This window comes from Cynocephalus volans, chromosome 7 (genome assembly GCF_027409185.1).
Source record: "Cynocephalus volans isolate mCynVol1 chromosome 7, mCynVol1.pri, whole genome shotgun sequence".
NCBI classification, from domain to species: Eukaryota; Metazoa; Chordata; class Mammalia; order Dermoptera; family Cynocephalidae; genus Cynocephalus; species Cynocephalus volans.
This window is the reverse complement of record NC_084466.1, coordinates 71,683,462-71,706,876: the sequence shown is the minus strand read 5'-3', so window position 1 is coordinate 71,706,876 and position 23,415 is coordinate 71,683,462. Positions and strand designations below refer to the sequence as shown.

General features: G+C 37.7%; 1 pseudogene; it reads right to left on the bottom strand.

Moving 5' to 3' along the window:
- Positions 1-23,162, bottom strand: part of LOC134381661 (thioredoxin-dependent peroxide reductase, mitochondrial-like) — an 83,513-nt pseudogene extending 60,351 nt beyond the window's left edge.
- Positions 23,163-23,415: the final 253 nt, after the last annotated feature.

Sequence of the window (23,415 nt, the reverse complement as noted above, 5' to 3'; positions counted from 1 at the left end):
TATATTTCAATTTACTTCCCAAAATATTTATTGAATACCTACCATGTGAAAGTGTTTTAGTAATTTCAATAATATTTTGTTAGAAATCCAAGCATAATGCATGGATATTTGGGGGTTTAGTAGGCAGCCTCTAAAATGGCTCCCAATGATCCCCATCTTTTCACGTTTGTACTCTTATGTAGTTCCCTTACACATTGTATAAGGGCTGGTCTGTATAAAAATAGAATATGGCAGAAATACGGTATTGTATTATAAAGAATTTAGATGGCTTTTATCTCTGGTTCCTAAAATGGAACTTCTGACTCTTGAAATTTCCCAAGTGACTGGGGTGTCTGTCATTCATGGTGAGCCCCTTAGACCACACCTGAGCCTATGCCAACGAGGTGACTCATGGTGGGCCCCTGGGTAGTAACTATGATGGGGATTAGCAATGCCAGAAAGACCAATCATGTGTCTAGAGGGTTGGGACTTTGAGCCACATAAAAATCAATCTGACCTCTTGGAAGCAAGGGAAGGCTAAGGTTTAATTCAGTCATACAGCCAAAGATTCATTCATAGCTACATAGTCAAACCTTAATAAAAAACCCTGGGCACTAAAGAAACTCAGGTGAGCTCCTTAGTTAGTGACATACAATGATGTGCTGCTTGGGTGACATGTCCTGAGGACATGGAAGCTTTACATATGGGACCCTCCCAGACTTTATGCAATGTGTTTTTTTGTTTGGCTGGTCCTGATTTGCATCCTTTGTAATAAAACTGTAATCATATGTATGGAGCTTTTCTGAGCTCTGTGAGTCATTCTAGCAAATTATAGAACCTGGGGTTTAGTGAGAACCCATGAATTTGTAGCCAGTTGATCAGAAGTGTGAGTGACCTGAGATTTCCCAAGCTTGCAGCTGGTGTCTGAAGTTGAGGGAAGCCTTATAGGAGACTGTGCCTTTAACCTGTGACATTTAACCAGACTCAGGAAGTTAGAGTTAGTATTGTATTGCATGTGGTACGTGTATTAGTCCGTTTTGTGTTGGTATAACAGAAATACCTGGAACTGGGTAATTTATAAGAAAATGAAATTTATTGCTTACAGTTTCTGAGGCTAGGAAGTCTGTTGTCCATCTGGTGGTGGCAACAGTGACTCAGGCATCTCACATTGCAAGACGGTGGAAGCAGAGAGAGCAGACAGAGAGAAAGACAGACTCTCCTCTTCTTTTAATGCCCTCCAAACCATGCCCATGACCACCATTTTCAATCCATTCACTACTGCATAGTCCTACAATCCAATCACTTCTTCAAGGTTCCACCTTTCAATGACCATAATAGGATTTCCCACCCTCTTAACAGTCACAGTGGGGGTCAAGTTTCTAATACATGAAATGTAGGGGATGCAATTCAATCTTCAGTGAGTTTTGGGGGGACATAATTCAATCCACTACAGTACGTCACTTTCAAGAGGAGGTTACAAAAGACATGTGTCTTCTGCCTCTCTCTCAGATCTCTCACTCTGGGGAAAATTATCCACCACGTTGTGAACATTCCTAGAGAGATTTCCATGGGTGATAAACAGAGACCTCTAGCTAACAGCCAGGTGAGTCAACCTTTCATGGAATTGGATCCTACAGCCTCAGTGGAGACTTTAGAAGACTGCAGCCCTGACTGACATTTTGATTGTGATCCATTGAGACCTTGAGCTGGACCTATCTAGCTGAGCCACCCCAGATTCTGACTTACAGAAACTGGAGATAGCAAATGTTTGTTGGTTTGGGCCACTAAGTTTGGGGTAATTTGTTGTGCAAAAATAAATAACAAATACACTAGGGAAGCTGAAGCTGTTTGCACTTGGTTTTAAGGTTCCAATAATTTGTTTTCCAGTTGATCTCAAAAAACAATGTATAACTGCCCATTCCCCATCATTGATCATTTTTTCAGTGGATCTCAGTTAGTTTGCTTCTCTCTCCCATTAACAAGTGAGACTACCCCTCTTGATTCTAGAGTAGGCTGAACCAACCCTCAAATTTCAATAGCTTATCAAAAAAAAAAAAAGAAAGAAAGAAAGAAAGAAAACAAAAGATTTCTTAATCGCATAGTAGTTCAATGTGGCTCAACATTCCAGGCTTCTTTCATTTTTTTCACATCCCCACAATGGAGAAAGAGAGAAGGGTCTCACATGGGGTCTTATCACCAGGACTAGAAATTATGTACATAACCTCTGCCCACACCCCATGGCCAAACTCAGTCACACAGCACCATCCTAACTTTAAGGATGCTGTGAAATGTGCTTTTTCTATCTGACCAAAAAGAGAAAAAGAAATTTGTGTCAATTAGAAGTCTCAGCCATAGAGTGGAGCTCTGTTTTCTCTGGAGTATGCTCAATCGATCAATAGGATCAAAAAGTATAAATAACATTTCCACCCCAAATAATAAGAGGAATCTTTATAATTACCAAGACAAAGCCTGAAGCAGTAACAGTGAACATCTCTATGGCACGGTACCCATGGTGTATAGTGATTTTTAGCTTCTGTCTTGATGAAAATGTTCTGCTGTTTGCATTAAAATAAATTCAATCAAATTCACGTTTCCATACTTGATGCAGTGTCATTTTTTATGCTCTATCACTTGGGATAGTTACAATATTTATATATTCATATATGACTTGATTGTGTGGAGAGAGCTGAAGGATATTAAAAACAATGGTGAGTGGAGAAGAGCATTCTCATATGTGCCCAGAGACACCCCACCCCACGCCAGTTGTATGTTCTGACCTGGGTTGCTTCCTAGATGGACCAGTTAGCGCCTAACTTCTCCAGCTCCTCTCATCTGCAGGCATTACCTTTATTGAATTTTTAGGCTTTGCTAAGCTCAGATACTGAGCCAATCCTCACCATGTCGTCTGCATTCCAAGAGGCTTAAGCACACCAACACGCAGCAGCAAGGTATAATTAAATCTCGTTACCTAAGTATATGCATGTCTCTTACCAGCAGAGTTTCTCTCCAATGCACTCCCCTGCCATCACCACACACACACACACACACACACACACACACACACACGCCTTCCACATATACCCAGTTCATCTTCCTGGGCTTCTGCTTCATTGTCTGTTCATTTTTCACTGTGGAACTAAAGCCCTGGGCTGAAATCTAACTTGCTACACTTAGTCTATAAAATCTAACTTGGCTCTTACTATACTTGAATATGAAATTTCTCTGCTTTTTTAGGAGTTCTAATTTGAACTAAAGTACTAGAGAGAGAGAAACATACAATTTCCATATTTCTCCTCCCTCTAGAACTGTGCATTACTGAACTCTCCCCTGCATGGGCAGGCCATTACTGGAGTTGCAGCATGCATCAGGGCCAAACTGCAATGTGTATGACATAACACTACAACTGGTTTTATCGAAAGGCCTTTGAAAGGCTAGGTCAGCTAGGGACAAAAAAGAAACTTAAAAGAATTGAATATTTATTTTTGAAAATTGCATACTTTAAGTAATTTTTGTTATTTGTCAGACACTCAGAAATCACCCTAATGTTTTATTTTCACATACATAGATGATAATGCTACAATAAAATGAAGAATATAGAAACAGATATGCATGTGCAAAAATGATCATGTTGGAAAAGAGAAAGACAGCATATAATAATATAGAACACCTTAAGTTTTTCTTCTTGTGTATTCTTTCTTTAGTCCCTGGGAACCCAGAATCATATATATATATGATTATATATATATACACACATATATATGTATATGTGTGTGTGTGTGTGTGTGTGTGTGTGTGTGTGTGTGTGTGTGTGTGTATGGTATTTGGGACTCACAGAGAACCTACAATTTAAACTCAAGCTTGAGATTAAAAGTCAATTTCATGGCTCCTTGACATACATACAAAAGAAAAAAAGGGATTATCCAAAAGTTCCGATTCTCCTTTCCCCAAAAATCTGTCTGTAGAACTACCTTAAACCTTAATGATTAAGATTTTATTTTTATATTTAAAATACTACTTTAAATATACTTAAGTATATTTAAAAATACTACTACTTTAAACCTAATGATTAAGATTAAGGTTTTATTACCTTCGCAAAAAACAGGTGAGGATTGGGTGGCAAACAGAAACAAATGCGCACTAACAAGCACATTATTTTGTTCTCTTTATAAATCTCGATTCATCTAGACTTTCCAAATCTGGAATCTCTCAATATTTTATCTCAATATTTATCTGCTTTTTATCAGTGGATAGATTAGAGAAAGAAATTTTTAAAATACAATAAGATAGCCATATATGTTCTGACCTCTTCAGTAAGGAACTTTGAAAATATGCTTTTAAAAAAAATAGGTACGCAATATTTTCCATCCTACTCTCTCTGGAAGAAAAGAACAGGGGGCTGAATTTTGCACTGCTCTTTTTTTTTTTTTTTTTTTTCTTTTCGAGCACTCTGCTTTATCTGCCAACCATGCTTACTGAAGAAAGGAGGCTGATGGCTGATTACAAAATCAGTTCCAAACCCTCTTCTTACTATGAGAGTTGGTATGAATCACTGACTGCAGACTTGGGCAGGACCCCAGCTGTTCTCAGGCAGTAATTCTTACAGTTGAGATAAAAAGAAAGCTGATGCAGAAAAACCTAGACAGAAGCAAGTTTAACCTTTTCCTCTCTGGAAGGAATAATGGAACCAATTCTGTCTTTACATTATAGCTAAGTGGGAAGTTTTGCCTCTCAAGGAGAACATATGGAAAACACACTTTTTTATTTTAAGTATCAAGCCTAGATTAAAATTCTAACATCCATATGTGACTTGCCGTTTTGGAGGGCTACCTTGCAGGCACATGAGGTTGCTTTTCAACATTCACTGGTGATTCGCATGAGAAACATTAACATGATGCACTGAACACCCAACCCCACTGTTGCTCGAGGACTTGAGAGGGAACTACAGAGTGAAATGCGTTCATTGACAGAAATGTTGAGCACTATGTGTTTGACCCTGTTCTAGGTTCTAGGGACAGAAAAATGAACAGAGGGACAAGAGCAGCTTGTGTTTTGCCTTTATGATCTGTAGGAATTTAATGCCCTTTCTCTCCATTCAAAAGTTGAGTTCCCATGATGGGAGCCCAAGAGGTTGTTTCCCTACTCTGAAGGTTTATTCCTTCCTTCTTTCACAGAAATTCAGATTATAGGTTTTTTTCCAAAGCCACTGAGACAATGTCAACTTCCTTTGGGGTGTCCCAGCCCTCAATATGTGAAGAAGATATGGGTGGGAGTCAGGAAGAGGTGGATGGGCTTTTAACTTTTAAAAGGATGCAAAACCTTTCCAATCCCTCAAATCGAATCAATTTCTGAGAAACCATCGCCCTTTTGCCCAAGTGTATGGTCCAAAGACAGGATGGAGAAATAGGACAATAGGGTTTTGTTTTGTTTGTTTTTTTCTTTGTATTAATTCAGGGCATTATAATGTCAATAAAAGAATTTGTTGATAAAACTACACATAATTCTTTAATCAAACAAGTATGTGTTGAGTTTCTACTATATGTTAGGCACTTTCCTGGAATAAACATACACACACACACACAAAACAAATAAACAAAAATCCTTTTTCTTGGAGAGTTTAAATCTGTGAAGCGTGCATGTGTGCAGACATAGACGCACAGACACACACGTCTACACGTAACACCAGCATGGGCGGCGTGGGTCTTATGCTAACTAAATAATGCATTGGTGAAATATTTAACAAGAAACAAGGGAAGATAGGGAAGCAGCGCTTAAGTTAGTCTGTACTCCACATCAGCATTTAATTCTTACAACCACCTGTGGACCGACAAGAGAAAATTAGGAATTTAAAAGATTACAAAATTAAGTGATAGAACATCAAAGTTCTTTTTATTTCTACAACCCCCTAATGCTTTCTGTGAAAGAACATGGTTTGAAATGAACAAAGGAGCCTTTGACATCAGAAGTTTGGAACATATAAGGATCATCGTATGAAAATTAAATAAGTAGTGCTCAATACATAGGACTTTCTTCCCTTTTCTGCCACCTGTTTTCATGTTCTTGTCTCCTCATAAGTACCATCATATCCCAAAAAGCTAAAATTGAGAAATTTAAAGTAACCACTAAGTTTTCTTAATTTTTTAAAATGCACAATAATCCAGCTGCCCAATTTCTCCCAAATCTTTTTGTATATACAACTTTTCCTGAAATTCTTACATCCACATTACTGTTCCATTATTTGACTCACTTGCAACTTCCCCTCTGAAATACTGAAATCTCCTGGCAGCATCCCTCAAGCTCCAGCCACTCATCCCTCTAATCCCCAGTGTCAGAGCTGTCGCTTCCCTGTGACTCTGTGTAGAGTCTCCGTACCACCTGCAGCATTAGTCCCCATAACAGCAGCAAAAACCATCCTATCTTTATTAATCACATGAACAAATCAATGTGATGTGCAAAAAAATGTTTTTTCTTTGTGTTTGAATTATAGACTCTGTCATTAAATCTCTACACATCATTGCATTTCCACACTATAAATAGAATTTTTACAAAAGTTGCGAACATTAGGCTACTGAGGGCACATTGGGTTTCTTTCTCAATGCTGATCAAATTTGCGATTGGCTTGTTTATCATTTGTCTTTCACTAAATTATAAGGTCTTCCATGGCAGAGACCATTTGCTTTGCTTTGTTTGGTTTTGTTTGGCTTGGTTTTTATTTTAATTCAACAATATAAACTCAGAGCCTAGCACACATGAGTGTATGAATGACACAAACTCAAGATTAATGCCTGGAACCAAGGACTGGTTTTGCAGCTAGCTAACCGGCAGCAAACCCACAATTAATCAACAAGCAAGTGTTTGCCGCACCCCACACAGCATGTGGGGCATCTGCATTTCGTCTGCCTCTGGAAGCATGCATCTGCTTTTCAAACTGTCAGCATTGCTTTTCCTCAGACTAACTAAGGTAGAAAGAGACATGCAGGGGTGGAGAGACAACTACACTCTACATGTTCAAACTTGATAGTGTTTCATTTTGGTGTTTGCATAATGAAATCTGCCTAAGAGTGAATTATGTCAAATATGTATGAATGGTATTTTGCCTGCAGAAATCTTAGAACCTTCAAACCCTTGAGAATCAAATAGAGACAGACAGTGCCAGCCACCTGGTGATGTAAAGAAGTTTTCCCACTTGGGGGGACAGGCAAGAGACCTAAAGTTAAGTGATTTGCCCACAATAACGAAGTAAATCAGTGAAAACACCAAGTTAACACAAGCTGAGCCAAAAAAAAGGGGGGGGTGGGCAACTTACTTTCTGTAAAAGTCCATGTTATTTTCACACAATATTTTTATATTTTTAATTTTCATTTGAATGTCTACATCAGCTGCACTGAAGCTGAATGACAGGGCAAACAGATTTTTTATTGAGTACACTTACAAAAATATCAAAGGTTTTTTAATAGGAATGTTCTGACATTGATCAACTTTGGTTTAATAGTTTAAAATTCAAAATCTTCTGGAAGGAAGAAGAGAAAAGAGAATCAGAGAAAATCAAGATAGCATGAATGGTTTCAGTTTCTATAGAGCAGAGGTTCTAGATCTAAGATCCATGAGTGCCTGGACCTCATGGATAAAATAGGGAGGTGTGAAGTTGCCATCCATGAACTTCCTGAAACTGCAAACAAGCTTTTGTGCAAATGTGCAGATGTGCAGTTTACTGGGAAGGGGCCAATAACCCTTATAAAATTGTCCTAGAGGTTCATACTATGCAAAATGAGTTAATAATTGCTGCATGAAAGAGAAATAACCAGATCAGCACAACAAAGCCTATTCAGAAATCAAAAAAAAAAATTTGTTTGTTTTTTAGAAATACAAGGAAAGCACTAGCTGGAAAAGTATTGGCGAGCATGGAGTGAAAGAAACGTAGAATTATAAATGGTCCGACTGCCATGGTAGCCTATGAGAATCAAGTAAAATTATAGTAACAGTAACCTCTCTTCCCCCAAGAAAGTTACCCCCCATAACCTGCCAGAACCAAATATTCATACTCTTGCTTGTTATGCCTTAGACTGAGTCCTTCTCTCCATTCCCTGTGATGTCTATACTGGTGCCCACTAACTGCTGACACTCCCTAGGTGACACCTCACTTGGGATTGGGGTGGCCCTCCCCCACCCCCACACTGAATGAGGAGACTTGGATTTGAGCAGAATTTAGAATATAGATATTAAGGGACCTGGAGGAACAGCAGTTGCCATCATCAGCACTTCCTTAGAGCAACAATGAAAATGGTAGGAAAATAATCAAGGTTTGGGTTTGCTGATAATGTACCCACACATCACTGTAGCCATAACCAAGGGGTACATATCAGCTCTTCCAAGAAACAGATACTAAGACAGCCTAGACAAACAAGAGATACACTGGGGGCAGTGACGATACACTTCATCAGCCTGTGAAGGATGGAGGGAGAGGAAAGAAAAGGCAGAGAACCTTCAGATCTGGAAGCAGTTCCATAAGTGTCAGATGGGGCAGAGAAGCATTGGGCAGGAAGAACCTCAGATCACAGCACAGTTCTGAAAAAGTTTTAACCGGACCAATGGAGAATCCTTTATCCAAAAATTGCCTGTAAGAGGAATCCCAAATTGGGCAGGAATGAGCCGGTATTAGTACCCCTATCCTACTGAGTCATTGGCTGGGAGCTGCCCGGGGGCCATGGCCAGGCATGTGGTTGATCCAAAGAGACAGAAGCAGAAGGCTATCAACCAGTCTGCTCCCTGCAGCAGGTTCTCTTGAAGAGAGAACTGACCAGGGCACCTTCATGGTCCCCACAGGACATAACACCTCTTATCATGTTATACAAAGAAGTAAGTTCATTAGAACCACACTCACCAAAAGTGAAACATTGAACATCTACAGTGTTTCATCTACAGTGAAACACTAAACACTACTTCCCAGACTTGCCCTGTTTTTGGAGCAGGGTGGCATGGAAATGTTGAAACAGGAAGACACACAGACAAAGAGACAGAGAGAGAGAGAGAGAGAGAGGTAGGAGCAAAATGCATAGTTTCTACCTTTTGTCTTATAGTAGCTTTTTCTCTCCATGCATTAAAACATGCATTAAATAATAATTGCCTTTAAAAGCTGATGGCCTTTAAAAACACTCAAAACTTCTGAATAAGAAAACTTATCAGATACAAATCATTGTGCATATAAATATATTAGTATAAATAGGGTGGTGAGTTAGCTCTGTGTAACACTATCATCACTGAATATTTGCTGATTTTTCAGGGAGAGGGACACATTTCATTGATAGGCACCTTACCCTCTCTTCCTTCCTATATCTCCAGCTCTTTGTTCTGCAAAAGTCAAAGCTTTGCTCATAATATTTTCTGGAATCCTTTTCTCTCAAAAAAAGAAAAGAAAAGAAAATTCTAAATTTCTCTCATGGCAGTGTAACAGTACATGAACGTGACTCTCTTTGCTGTGACATTTACTTTTACAGTCAAGTTCCTTTTACACACTTGAGTTTGCATCCTGAATGACAAAAATTAATATTCAGTGATGGGCTTAATATCTTAATATCCTAAGACTAGAAATTAGAAAAAAAAATTAGTGAAACTAAGAGTTGGCTTTATGAAAAGAACAAAATCAATAAATATTTAGTTTCAGTCACTTTTAAAAAAGAAAGGTGATTCAAATAAATTAAATTATAAATGAAAGTGATCTATAGATTAAATGCAATCCTTATCAAAATTTTGATGGCATTTTTTGCAGAAATGGAAAAAACAATCCAAAAATTTTTATGGAACCGCAGAAGACGCAAAGTAGCCAAAGCAATATCGAGCAAAAAGAACAAAGCTAGAGGTATCACACCACCTTATTTCAAAATATACTACAAAGCTATAATTATCAAAACACTATGGTAATGGAATAATAGACATATTGACCAATGGAACAGAATAGAGAGCCCAGAAATAAATTCCCACATTATGGTTAATTGATCTTCAACAAAGTTGTCAAGAACATACAATGGAAAAAGGATAGTCTTTTTAATAAATGGTGTTGGGAAAACTGGATATCCACATACAAAAGAATGAAATTGGACCTTTATCTCACACCATAAAGAAAAGTCAACTCAAAATGAACTAAAGATTCAAACTTAAGACCCTAAACTGCAAAACTATTAAAAGAAAACACAGGGGAAAACTCCATGACCTTGAACTGGGCAGTGATTTTTTTAATATAATTTCAAAAACATAGGCAACAAAAGCAAAATTAAACAAATGGAATTGCAACAAACTAAAAAATCGCCTGCACAGTAAAAGAAACAATCAACAGAGTAGAGTCAATGTATGGAGTGAGAGAAAATATTTGCAAACCATACATCTGAGAAGGAGTTAATGTTCAAAATATATAAGGGACTCAAAAAAATCAACAGCAAGAAAACAAACTGATTAAAAAATGGGCAAAGGACCTGAATAGATATTTCTCATAAGAAGACATACAAATGTCCAACAGGCATTTTAAAAAATGTTCATCACTAATCATCAGGAAAATGCAAATTAAATGAAAATTAATGCAATATCACCTCATAAATGTGAGAATACCTATTATCGAAAAGGCAAAAGGTAACAAGAGTTGGCACAGATGTGGAGAAAAGGGAACCCTTTTGCTCTGTTGGTGGGAATGTAAATTGGTGTAGTCAATATAGAGAACAGTATAGAGGTTCTTCAAAAAATTAAAAATAGAACTACCATATGACTCAGCAATTCCACTTCTGAGTATATATCCAAAGGAAATGAAATCAGATGTCAAAGAAATATCTTTATTCCCATATCCATTGCCTTATTATTCACAGTAGCCTAGATATGGAAACAATCTATGTGTCCATTTGATGGATAAATGGATTAAGAAAATGTGGTATATATACACAATGGAATACTATTTAGCTATAAAAAGAAGAAAATCTGCAACAGCATGAATGAACCTAGAGGACATTTGTGTTAAATGAAATAACCCAGGCACTGAAAGACAAGTACTGCATGTTTTCATTTATATGTGGAATCTAAAAATATCAAACTCATAGAAACACAGTGCAGAATGGTAGTTTCCAGGGACTGGGGGGAGGGGATATGTTGGTCAAAGGATGTAAAGTTTCAGTTACAAGCAGGAGATCTATTGTACAACATGGAGACTGTACTTAATAATAATGTATTATATACTTGGAAATAGCTAAGAGAGTAGACCTTAAATATTCTCAACACACACAAATAAAACAAAAAAGCAAGTATATGAAGTGATGGGTATGTTAATTAGTTTGATATAATTATTTCACAATGTATCAAAACATCAAGTTGTATATAATTTTTATTTGCTAATTAAACCTTAATAAAGCTGGGGGAGAAATAAAGAAATGCTCTATTTCGGAAAAGATATTCATCTACAACCCATATAAACCCCGCACTTTCAGATCATGATGACCTTGTACTAAAAACTGATGGCTCTAGTCTAAATATTGACTTGTCTAGCTGATTGTGGGAAGAGATTTTAGAGGTTATCAAAAGTGAAATCCTCTCTTCAACTTTTTATGCTAATTCTATAGTTGTAACCAAGACACAGGAAATAAAAATCAAAGGACACAAAAGCATAAATATCTGATCATGAGTGAATCTCATTTGAAATTTGTTGTTGTTGTTGTTCAATGAAGTTTCATTTTTAATTATTATTATTTTTAATTTATGAATATACAATGTAGTTAATTTTCGTGTCCCTTTACCAATTCCTCCTTTTCTCCCTTCCCTCTCTCCCCTGCTCACCCCATCATCATATCTGAAAAAAAAAGAAAAAAATGAAAAAAAAAGACAAACATGACAAATCTTTGAACTTGTTAAGACAAGTGAATTTTTTTTAAAAAAACTTATATTCCTAGTAAAAGACTTACTGTTCTGTAGCCATGGTAATGAGTAGCCACCAGACTTGCTTAAATTCAGTTTAATCCATGACAACTTATTTCAGGGAACACCCTTTTCCAAGCCAACACTCAGTAAATCCTTGCCAATCTGGAATCAGCCAGGCAGATACAGACTCAGATTCAGTCCTCTAAACTTGCCTCTAAGTGTCAACCAGTGCATAGTAGCCTCATTTTTACAACTATGCATCTACAGATGCTGTCAACCACTCCTGAAAATCTACCAAACCCTAAACTTCATTCATCTCCCAAACTATATTGTCTGCTCTGCCCAGAGTGACTGTGCCTGACCAACATAGTTCTCCTTTACTCCAGTAAACAAACTCACCTTTGTGGTTTTTGTTTTATTTACTAAGTGGTTGCATCATAATCTCTTGACAGTCTACATTGCAATGGTCTATTTTCTTATCAGTAGCCACCATTGAACAATAGGCTTCATTAGGGAAGAGGTTGAATTTGTGTTTGTTATAGTGGCTTTCCCACTGCCTGACACAGAAAATACACTTATCACACTTGGATAAATATATGAATGCATGTAGGGATGGATCAATGGATCAATGGACAGATGGACAGAAAGTGAGTAAGCTGTCCTGTGCATTGTAGGACATTCAGCAGCATCCCTGGCCTCTACCCACTAGATACCAGTAGGAACATGCCCCTCCCCCAATTGTAAGAACCAAAAATGTCTCCAAATATTGCCAAATGCCCCTTTGGGGGCCAAAATCACCCCTGGCTGAGAATGACTGAGCTAGTCAGTGCAAGAAGCAAGGCGAGGGTCAATTTAGTAACTTTATTCTTTTGCAGCCAGAACAGTATGTGGCATGCAAGAGTCACTCATCAGAGGTTTTTTGAACAATCTTCCAAATTGTGAGATAAGGAAAAGGGATTCTAAAAGAAAGAATTCACAGTTGACTCTCCAGTAAGAATTACCTCAACAATTTCACTCTTTCAGAGTGCAGAAGTATGCAAGATTAATTGCTTTGAATGCATAGATAAATGCTTCTAACTCAATGCAACACATATCTCCCTAAATATTATAGTGTTTTTTCAAGTTATGATGCACCTGTCACCATGGGGTTGTCTGACAGTGACGATTATCATCAGCTCTTATTCTTGAAGCTGGGAAAGTGAAAAGAACTTCATTATCAAAAAATTGGCACAGAGCAGGAGATCAAGCTACACAGAACATGAGCAGAGCTAAGCAGAAAATTTGGGCATTGCAAACAAAGCTTAAAGCAGAACATTAGCACACAACAGAATGAGAGGGCACTGGTTGTATTGATCCAAGTGGAAATGAGCACATGCTCCAAGACATTTCTGTAACTGGGAGCTCAGCAGAGCGGGTGTCAAGTTGAGTTCCCCAGCAAGTGTCTGAAATCAGTCAGGAGGGCATTGGGGTCAGCGATGAAATGCCCATCCAACCTCTCTACCTGATGAATGTATATGAATCCCTTTCCTACAGCTTGTTTGAGTTTGCGTCTTCACTTGAAAACATCTCACCCAGATCTCCCCATGGGCAGAAATGAGGTTTCCCTTTATCCTTCTTCCCTTGCACCCAGGGCATATAGAATTTGTACTGCATTGTTTTTTCACTGTTTGTTAGTTTGCCATTCTCCCCAGTGAAGTAGTGAGCTTCTTAGGCAGGGATTTTTGTGTGTTTGTTTGTTTATCTTTATGACTCAAGCATCTAGAACATTTATGCAACATTTATTTGACAAACCTTCTGAGTAATTGCTGTGAATCATATAATGTTATGAACCAGCTACTGTCTGCCTCAACCCTAATGTTCTTTCTTACTTTCCTAAAATAAGAAGAGAACATGCTGCCCCCACCAGCACCCCACAAAAAAGGAAGTATTACTTCTTATTTCTTTGAGAAGAACAAGTCATCCTGTTACCCTAAGGGTCTCTATGCCTCTGTGATGGGCTCTAGTTACCACTCTCCCTCCCAGGAGAAGCTGCCCCGTGATGGATTCATTGTCTCATAAAGTCAGTATGCCCTGGGTACTGCCTGTCATTTAAGTCAGCCTACGGAGGGATGAACACAGAGCACAGAATCCCTGCCCCAGCTGACTGGCATTATACACATAACATATGACTGTTGCTGAGCCGCTTATGCAGAATGCCATCAGCAAAGTGGAATATTCTGCTTGACATGCCTCTACTGGACTGCCTGACTTTTTGTTTTTTTTAAATGACCAGTAAGGGGATCTTAACCCTTACTTGGTGTTGTCAGCACCACACTCTCCAAAGTGAGCTAACCAGCCATCCCTATACAGGGATCCAAATCCATGGCCTTGGTGTTACCAGCACCACACTCTCCCTAGTGAGCCACCGGCTGGCCCTCTGCCTTTTTATCGCTAGTTCGTAAGAACTTATGTAAATCGGAGCCACCACTTCTCATAAAATTGTTGAGAGCCAGACTTTTCCATTACTAAAACCTAGTGTCATTTCAGTGACATTGAAAAAAGGAAATAACCGTGTTATGTTGGAGGAGTCAAATGAACTCTGATGTTCCAAATGTTATTTTCTTTTGTTTACATCACCAGTATTAGGGATATGCAACATATTCCAAGAAAGAAACCATATTTAGAATCCACTTTCATTTGGAGACATTAATTGGTTCTTTTAATAGACTGGTTTTCCCCTATCTAATATTATCCAGAACACTTGTGAAATATGTGGGTATTCATAGTTATAAAACACAAGTACTTTTAGTCACATAAATTCCCAGATGACTTCATAGTAATGCTAACTCAAAGTAAGAAATGTTTTATAAACTTTTTAATATTTCTATTATATACAATATATATTTATATATTATATGTGTATATGTGTGTGTATTTCTATTTTTCCTTAAATAGCTCTCCTACGGGGGCCGGGATAGTAGACCCAGCATCTAAGACACTATTTTAGAAGAAATAGCTCTATGTTCCCAAAGTAGCACATCTGGGAACATAATGTTGAGTGTTGTGAGCTACACACTGTGAGGAACACACATGGCCAATGGTAAAAATGCAATCTTCCTCTTTATATCGTATACCTGTATCAGCATATTTATACAAGCAATATGTTTCTAGATAAAACACAGAACCCAATAATACATATTTTCCTGGGTTAAGACTTACCTAGCTTAACTGCATATTTTTACAAACATAATCTGCCCACATTTTAAAGCTGTACTTAAATACACAGCCAGACAGACATCAACATGTAGGAATCTTTAGGCATTAGGAAGAATAAGTATAAATGTGCCAAAAGTACTTGTTTGGCTACATAGTTAAGAAGGTTACTTCTAGAACATAAGTGGCGGGGTACACATTTCAAAATATTGTAATTATATTTTTCCAAAATCTATAATAATAGTGCAAAGAACTGGAAAAAAATGCTCATTGGAATTTGAGACATTACAACTATTCTCCACAATCAGAGTCCAGTATTTTTAGCATAATAGTATAACACTAAGATCCAAAGAACTTAACCTTGTGTATAAAATTATAGTCATGTGCTGCATTACGATGTTTCAGTCAATGATGGACCACATACAGGACAGTGGTCCCATAAGATTATTAAGATTATAATACCGTATTTTTTTACCATTTTTTAAAATTTAGATATGTTTAGATACATGAATATTTACCATTGTATTACAATTGCCTACAGTATTCAGTACAGTAACATGTTGTACACGTTTGTAGCCTATGAGCAATAGGCTATACCATATAGCCTAGGTGTTTAGTACTTAAAGTGTTGATGGCAGATGGGGATGCTGTTTGGAGACATTCACCCTATAGGTGAATCTTAGGGAAGGCCCTTAAGGGTTTACAGAAAATCTTTGCAAGAGATCCTTTGCAGATAACTACTCTTCTTTTGAGAAACAACCCCTTAGCCTGCTACTAAGCCTTAGTAGAAACTGAACACTTAACCATGGGCCATAAAGTTTCAATGCAGCCTCAGCTGCCCATCGTGAACTGAGTGTTTTCTGACCCACCAAGCCATATACTTGGGTGTGCACAGCAGTACCCCATCATCAAATGGAAGTGGTATACATGATCGAGCATGAGCAGGCCCTGAAGGCACGAGGAAGTTATATGAAGAAGTGACCAAATACCCATGATCCCAACCCCTGATATGCTGCCTTCTCTCTCCCAGTTTGTACCTATAGATTCATGGGGAGTTCCCTACAACCAGTTGGCAGAGGGAGAGGACTCTGGCCTGGTTTACAGATGATTTTGCATGATATGCAGGCCCCAACCAAAAGTGGACAGGAGTAGCACTATAGCCTCATTCTGGAATATACTTGAAAGATAACAATGAAGAGAAGTCCTCTCAGTGGGCAGAATTTCAAGAGGTGCACCTAGTTTGTCACTTTGCTTGGAAGAAGAAATAGCCAGATGTGCAATTATATATTGACTCATGGGCTGTGGCCCATAGTTTGGTAGTCAGGGACCTGGAATGGACATGATTAGAAACTTGATGACAAGGAAATTTGGGGAAGAGGGATATAGATAGTTAGTGAAGATATTTGTGTTCCATGTAAATGTGCACCAAAGTATGACCTCAGCAGAGAAGGATTTCAATAATCAAGTAGATCCTGTTCTATGGATACCAGTCAGTCTATTGCCACAGCCACCCATGTCATTGTCCAATGGGCTCATAAACTAACTGGCTATGGTGGCAAGGATGGTGTTATACATGGGCTCAGGAACATGGACTTCCACTAATGGAGGCTTACTTGGCTTTGTCCACTACTGAGTGCAAAATCTGCCAGCAGTAGAGATCTGTACTAAGTCCCCATTGTGGCACTGTTCTTCAGGGTGTCAGCCAGCTGCTCATGGCTAATTACACTGGACCACTTTCATCATGGAAAGAGCAGTGTTTTGTTCTTGTTAAAATATATAATTACTCCACCTTCCCTGCTTGCAATGCTTCCTCTAAAACTACCATCCGTGGACTTTCAGATGTCTTATCCATTATCATGGTATTCCATACAGCTTCTGATAAAGGAACTCTCTTCACAGCAAAAGGAGGGTGGCAATGGGCCCAGTCTCACAGAATTTACAGTCTTACCATTTTCCCCACCATCCTGAAGCAGCTGAATTGACAGAATCAGTTATATCACCAGCTAGGTGGTGATATCTTGCAAGGCTGCAGCAAAGTTCTCCAGAAGACTATGCTCTGAATCAACATCCAATACATGACGTTGCTTCTTCCATAGTTAAGATTCACAGGGGTCCAGAAATCAACGGATAGAAATTAGAGTGGCATTACTCACTGTTACACCTGGCAACCTGCTAGCAAAATTTCTGTTTCTTGTTCCCATAATCTTATTCTCTGCTGGCCTACAGGTCTTAGTTTTAAAGGCAACAATGCTTCCACCAGGAGACACAATGTTTCCATAGAACTGGAGCTTAAGACTTCCACCTGGCCACTTGGAGTTTTCATGCCTCTGAACAACAAGGAAGAAGGGAGTCACTGTGCATTGTCTGGGGTGATTGATCTTGAAACCAAGAGGAAATTGGTCTACTATTCCACAATGGATGTAAGGAAGAGTATGTCTGCAATACAGAAGATCTCTTAGGATATCTCTTAGTATTACTATATCCTGTGATTAAGTTCAATGGAAAACTACAACAACCCAAACTAGGCAGAACTACTAATGACTCAGACTCTTTAGGAATGAATATGTGGGTCACCCCACCACCATGATAAACAACCATGACCAGGTGAGAAATCCAGAAGGAGTTGTCAGAAAAAAAGATAGTTATAAATACCAGCTATGGCCACATGAACAGTTGCAGAAATGAGGAATGTAACTGTCATAAGAATTTCCTCCTTATTTTCCTATAAATACATCTGTGTGTGTGTATGTATGTGTAGCAAATAACTTTTTCTCTCCTCTCTTATTCCCTTACCATGTAACATAAGATGAATTGATTTTATATTATAGTATTTGAGTACTGTTAATTTCACATCACTCAAAAACTTTACTTCTGGAGACGTTAGGCAGTTTCCAGTTGTATGCAGAATAGTTGTATCATGTTAAGCAGAATTATGACTTTATTATTATCTTTATTTGGAGATTATGCATGGTTTAAGGAGATGTATATGGGCAGCAAGAGGACAAGGGGTGAACTTTTAATGATTAATTTTATGCATCAACTTGATTGGGCCGTGGGATGCGCAAATATTTGGTTAAACATTATTCTTAGTGTGTCTGTGAGAGTGTTTCTGGATGAAATTAATAACTGAATTGATAGACTGGGTAAGGCAGGTTGCCCTCCCCAGCGTAGGTGGGCCTCATTCAATCCATTGGAGGCCTGAATAGGACAAAACGTGGGGTAAGGAAGAGATCACTCTCTGCCTGACTACTGTATTTGAGCTGGTTCTTAGGCCTTTGGACTTGGACTAGAACTATATCACCAGTTCTCTAGGGCCTCCACCTTGCAGACAACAGATTATGGAACTTAAACTTGATAATTATGTAAGCCAATTCCTTATAATAATATATATATACGTATACTATATGATATATAAAAAATATATATAAATTCCCTTGTGTGTGATATTTCAATAACAAATCTAATTGCACAGTTTTAATTACATGTAAAAAATTAAATAGTGCATATTATATTGACACATTTAAGTACCGCTGATTGGTTAGTTCATTACATAATTAAACTTCAGTATGAATTATTTGGAAAAAGTCTGAGATACATACATATTTTTACTCAAAATCTTGGGATATTGGCATTATTTTTAAAAACAACATATAAACATATTAGTCCTTATCACAAGGTTATGATTATACTTGTTCTATTAAAAACTGTTTTTTAAAAAATAATCTAGGCAAGAAGAGAAATTATCTTTCCTAAAGTCACACACCAATAGAATGTATATAAAGCTAGGAAGACAAAAGAGACTTAATAAGCCCTCTTGTACTCAACTTTAGAAATTATTAAATAACTGAATCAGCAATCTCCAAATTATTTCCAATACTACGCTGTATTGAAGATAGTGTGCCACATAAATAATATCCTCTGGAGTTTTGTAAGCCCAATAAATAATGTTATTTTGAATTTGCTTTTTATTGAAAAACTTTTACTCTTACATAAATAAATTAATTGAGTAAAGATATATGCACATCATCACTATCATGCTCCATTTTGTGCCCTCCAAGACAAGTTCTTTACTCTCCTAACACTGTGAAGGTTATAAATATGGTAAAAGTAGCCCACATGATGCTTTACAACAGGTGAGAAAATGTGTAGATTTCTGGCAGCAATGATTCAAAATTTAGCTCATAGATAAAGCAATCATATATGCTTTTCTTATTATAACAATTATTATTAAGGTAGGAGACTATGTATTAAGAGAAGTGAGAGAAAGAATTACAGTTCATAATACAATAGCCTGATCAATATCTGTTTTAAGCAACCATCTTAAGCATGTTGAATTGCACTAGCTCAGTTCAAGAGTGAGCATTCCATTTTACCTTTCAAAAGACTTTGGTGCTGCTTTTAAGACAAACCTAAATAAACTCTTTAATTCTGAAATTTATTTTGTTATAAATTCAACAAATGTATGAACTAAAAAGAAAGAAAAAAAGAAATCCATTGGTATAGCCCAAGAATGATTTTCCTTTTTACATATTCCTCCAGTTCTTTTCCATATGTTTTACTTTTGTATGTTGCAATCATAGGTACACATACTTAATGTTATTAATTTTCCATGTTGCTTCCTCATGCAATTATTTTAAACACATACATACCAATATAAAGAATCAATATATTAACTTTTAACTTACCTTTTCATTTTTTTAGACATTTAGTTTTTCTTTGTGCCTTTTTTCTTTGATCAATAATAATTCCATAAACATCTTTATATAGCATTCATTTCACCTTTGGATAAGTTCCTAGGATAAATTCTTGAAATTGCAATAACTATTTCAATGGGATAAAAATATTCTCTTCCCACTGGGAGCTAACTAATATACTAATAATATACTAATAATAAACTAATTCCTTTTCAACAAGTCTAGTAACCATATATATATATATATATATATATACCCTCTATAACTTAGCCTTACTGTCTTTTTTTTCTTTTCCTTTTTAACTTTGTTGTTGTTTCATTTGTTTTCCTGAGCATTTAAGAGGTAAAAATGTAGCTAGACATCTTTCCAATTAATTTCCTTCTGCTGTTTCAAAACGTGTTTAACAGGGTAATTGAGTTTATTTTACTTTGCTATAGCTTTGAACCACAAATGATGGAGACATAGTGTTGATAGACAGGAGTATCTAGTAGGGAAGAACCCAGTCACTGGATCTATATTACCCAGATTCCAATCTCAGCTCAGGTATCTATCAGTTATTCAATCTCATAAAAAGCTAGTGTTCTTAGTCTTGGTGCCATCTTTTAAAGGAGACACTATAAACCAGAGCAAACAAAATGGAGAGGGTTCTGAGAAACATGCCTCAAGAAACAGAAGAGCTAAGCAGCTCTATTTAGTCTGAAGAAAAGATAACAGACCTCACATACCTGAAGAGCTGTCATGTGGAAGAGGGAGTAGATAGACTTCATTTCACGCTGTAGAAGAGAATAGATGAACTCACAAGGAGGCAGTTTTCAGCTTTATAGAAGGTTGACTTGCTAATAATTACAGATTTTCAGTAATGAGCCTGATTTCCACCTGGAATAGCAAGCTATCTGTCATTAGATTTTTAGCAGCAGCCAATGTCCATCTATCCAACATGGCAAAGTTAAACTCTGAAGTCTAGACAGGAAGGCAGGAGATGGGGAAGTGGAAGTTGGGGTACCTTCCAAAATATAACAAGGGTAACCTGGCGGGAGCAATCTGGGAACATTGCTTGAGAGCCCAGATAGGGCACTGGCATGAAAAAGGCAGGCGTCTTTCTAGGTCGGAGCTAGAAAATTACTGAAAAATGGAGTCTGAGATTAATTGATAAACAAAAAAGAAAAGAAAAAGAATATTTTAGGGAAATTTTATGTGATCTATCAATAAAATCATTCTCGAGAACTGATTCATCTTAAACAATAATTCCTGAAAATAAATCTGCAGTTGCTTCTCTATGTTACGGTTTATAATTCTGTTTTGAAGGTATGAAAATAAGGGTTTTTTTTTTTTTCTCCCTCTAAAAGTGTGTGCTCTATTAGTCTCATTAAAATTAGATAGTTTTTTTTTTTTTCTAATTTAAGTTTTAATCCTTAGATTACTCTGCTTTATAGAACTTCATTCACTTAAGTAGACAGGAGAGAGCATTCTGCTTTGGGGGGGCTTGTGTTAAATGTCATATTGTATCTCCCAAGGACATTGTGGCTTCTTCATTGAAGGTCTATTAGTAAGATTTAAAAACAGGATTGCTCTAAGAAACCCACAGAAGTAATTCCATAAAATAAAATAAAATGAACTTTTAAAATTTATATTCCAGAAGAGGAAGAGTTGCTTTCCTTATTTGTTCTTCATTTAGTTTTCTGGAATCACCTGAGTGGTGGTCTCCTGAATTCACTGTGTTTACATTCCACTGTGCTGTGAGTTTTGTTTGAAAACTTACAGATGGAAAATCCATAGATATTAATGCCCCAGGATCATAGGCTTCAAAAGGATCTTAACAAGTGGCACGGCCAATCATTTGGGAAAATTAAACTTTTTCAAAGGGTGCCAAGTCAAGGATTCCAGGCAGAACCTCAGGCCACACTGAATTTTTATTGCTGGCTCAGCTCAGATCTCTGCAGCCACAATGACCTGGCCTCGCCCCATTCCCTCTTCCATTTATGACTCTCCTCAACAAGATGAGTTTTCACAAGTGTGTGGATTGAGTATGTTTCCAATTGTGCACATCCTGTGATCCCCATCACCAAAGCCTGTCAGAAGATAAGGCCCCCAAGGAACCTCTTCCTCCTCTCTGAAGTGCTCAGTCACCATTCACTGAGTAAGGAAAAAGTAGGAAGGTTTTGACAGCTATGCTTAAAAGCAAAGCCTGGCATATTTTCAGGACATAAAAGAAAGAAGAACAAACCACTGGTAAAGTAGTAGTTAGATGACTTGAATTCTAATTATTTAATTAGATTTTATTTAATCTAATTTATTTTAACTCAGATCTTGTCATCGTTATGCAAACTTGAAAAAAATCACTAAACCCTGAGATTTCTGTGTGTTCTCAAATATAAAATGGCGATATTGATACGTATCCTGCTACAGTGAGCAGTGGTTGTGTTTGGCTCCCTTGAAGGTAAACCTCTTTCCTCTAGGTGAGAAACCCCCACAGTAGGACTCTTAGTGGTAAGGGAAGCCACTGAACAGTGTGGAGTATGCATAAAGCAAATGTACTTCACAGGGCCTGGCTTTCCAAAGCCTTGCAGTTTCAAATATTGACCTTGCAAAGGATGGGAAATTTTCTCCAGGCTCTGATCTCTGTTGTAAGATAAAGAATTGTAACACAGCAAGGTTGCTGGCTCAAAGACAGACATGTTGCTGATTGATATGTAAAGATACTGGGAAATTGCTGTAAAAAGAGAATGTTTGCTGAAATCAAGCTTTTGTTACTGGATTGACTTAATTGCATTATAGAATGTCACCTTGCTTGTCTTACTGAATGTTACCAGCTTCTATTGTTAAACTTGTTAAACTGTACTTAGACAAAACCCCACCTATGTTCTCTTCCTGTAACTTCCTGGTCTGGAGAATAAATGCGGGAAGAGAACCCCAATTCATGGTTAATTTCCCAGATGGGAGGAATGCCTCTATCTCGATGGTTCTGGGAGATTAACCCCCTTTGGTGGCTTCTCACTGCTCGGAAGAGATGGGCTTTGAGTAATCTTTGGTGGCTCCAGCACCCAGGGGAAATCCATGGGAGGCAAAGCAACAAACAACAAGAGGCCAGAGGCCAGATGTTCTCTTTCCCCGTGCCTTTGGCATCCACAGCATGGCCTATAATTTAAGCTTGGATAATCCAGTCCTGACTCAACCTTTGAATGTGCAGTGACAGAGACAGAGAAGAATTTATTCGATCAGTGGATGCAGTGACCTCTCAAGTCCAAGAGCAGCAGGGGCAGTGGCTTCAGGACTGCAGACTCATGCCAGGCACTGGCCATAGTAGTGGTGTCCCCCGTAGGACCCAGTGTCCAGCAGTGGCTGCTGTGCCATACTCACCAGACCATCACCAAGCAGGATTTTTGCTTCTGGTGGCCTCAGCTTTTGGTTCATGTTCACTTTTCTTAACCTTAGTTTCAGTCTTCCTGGAGTTTGAACCTTCCCAAAAATTATGAGAGCAATCCAATATCTTTTATTTCTTCTTTGTTTAATTCAGCCAAAGTCAGTTTCTGCTGATTGCTACTAAGTAAACTGAATAACATACTCAGCTACCTTGCAAAGCTGTTATGAAATCTAGCTGAGTTATTTCGAGTGAAAATGCTTGGGAAGGAATAAAATGTGATCTAAAGTAATGTAATGAGCATTT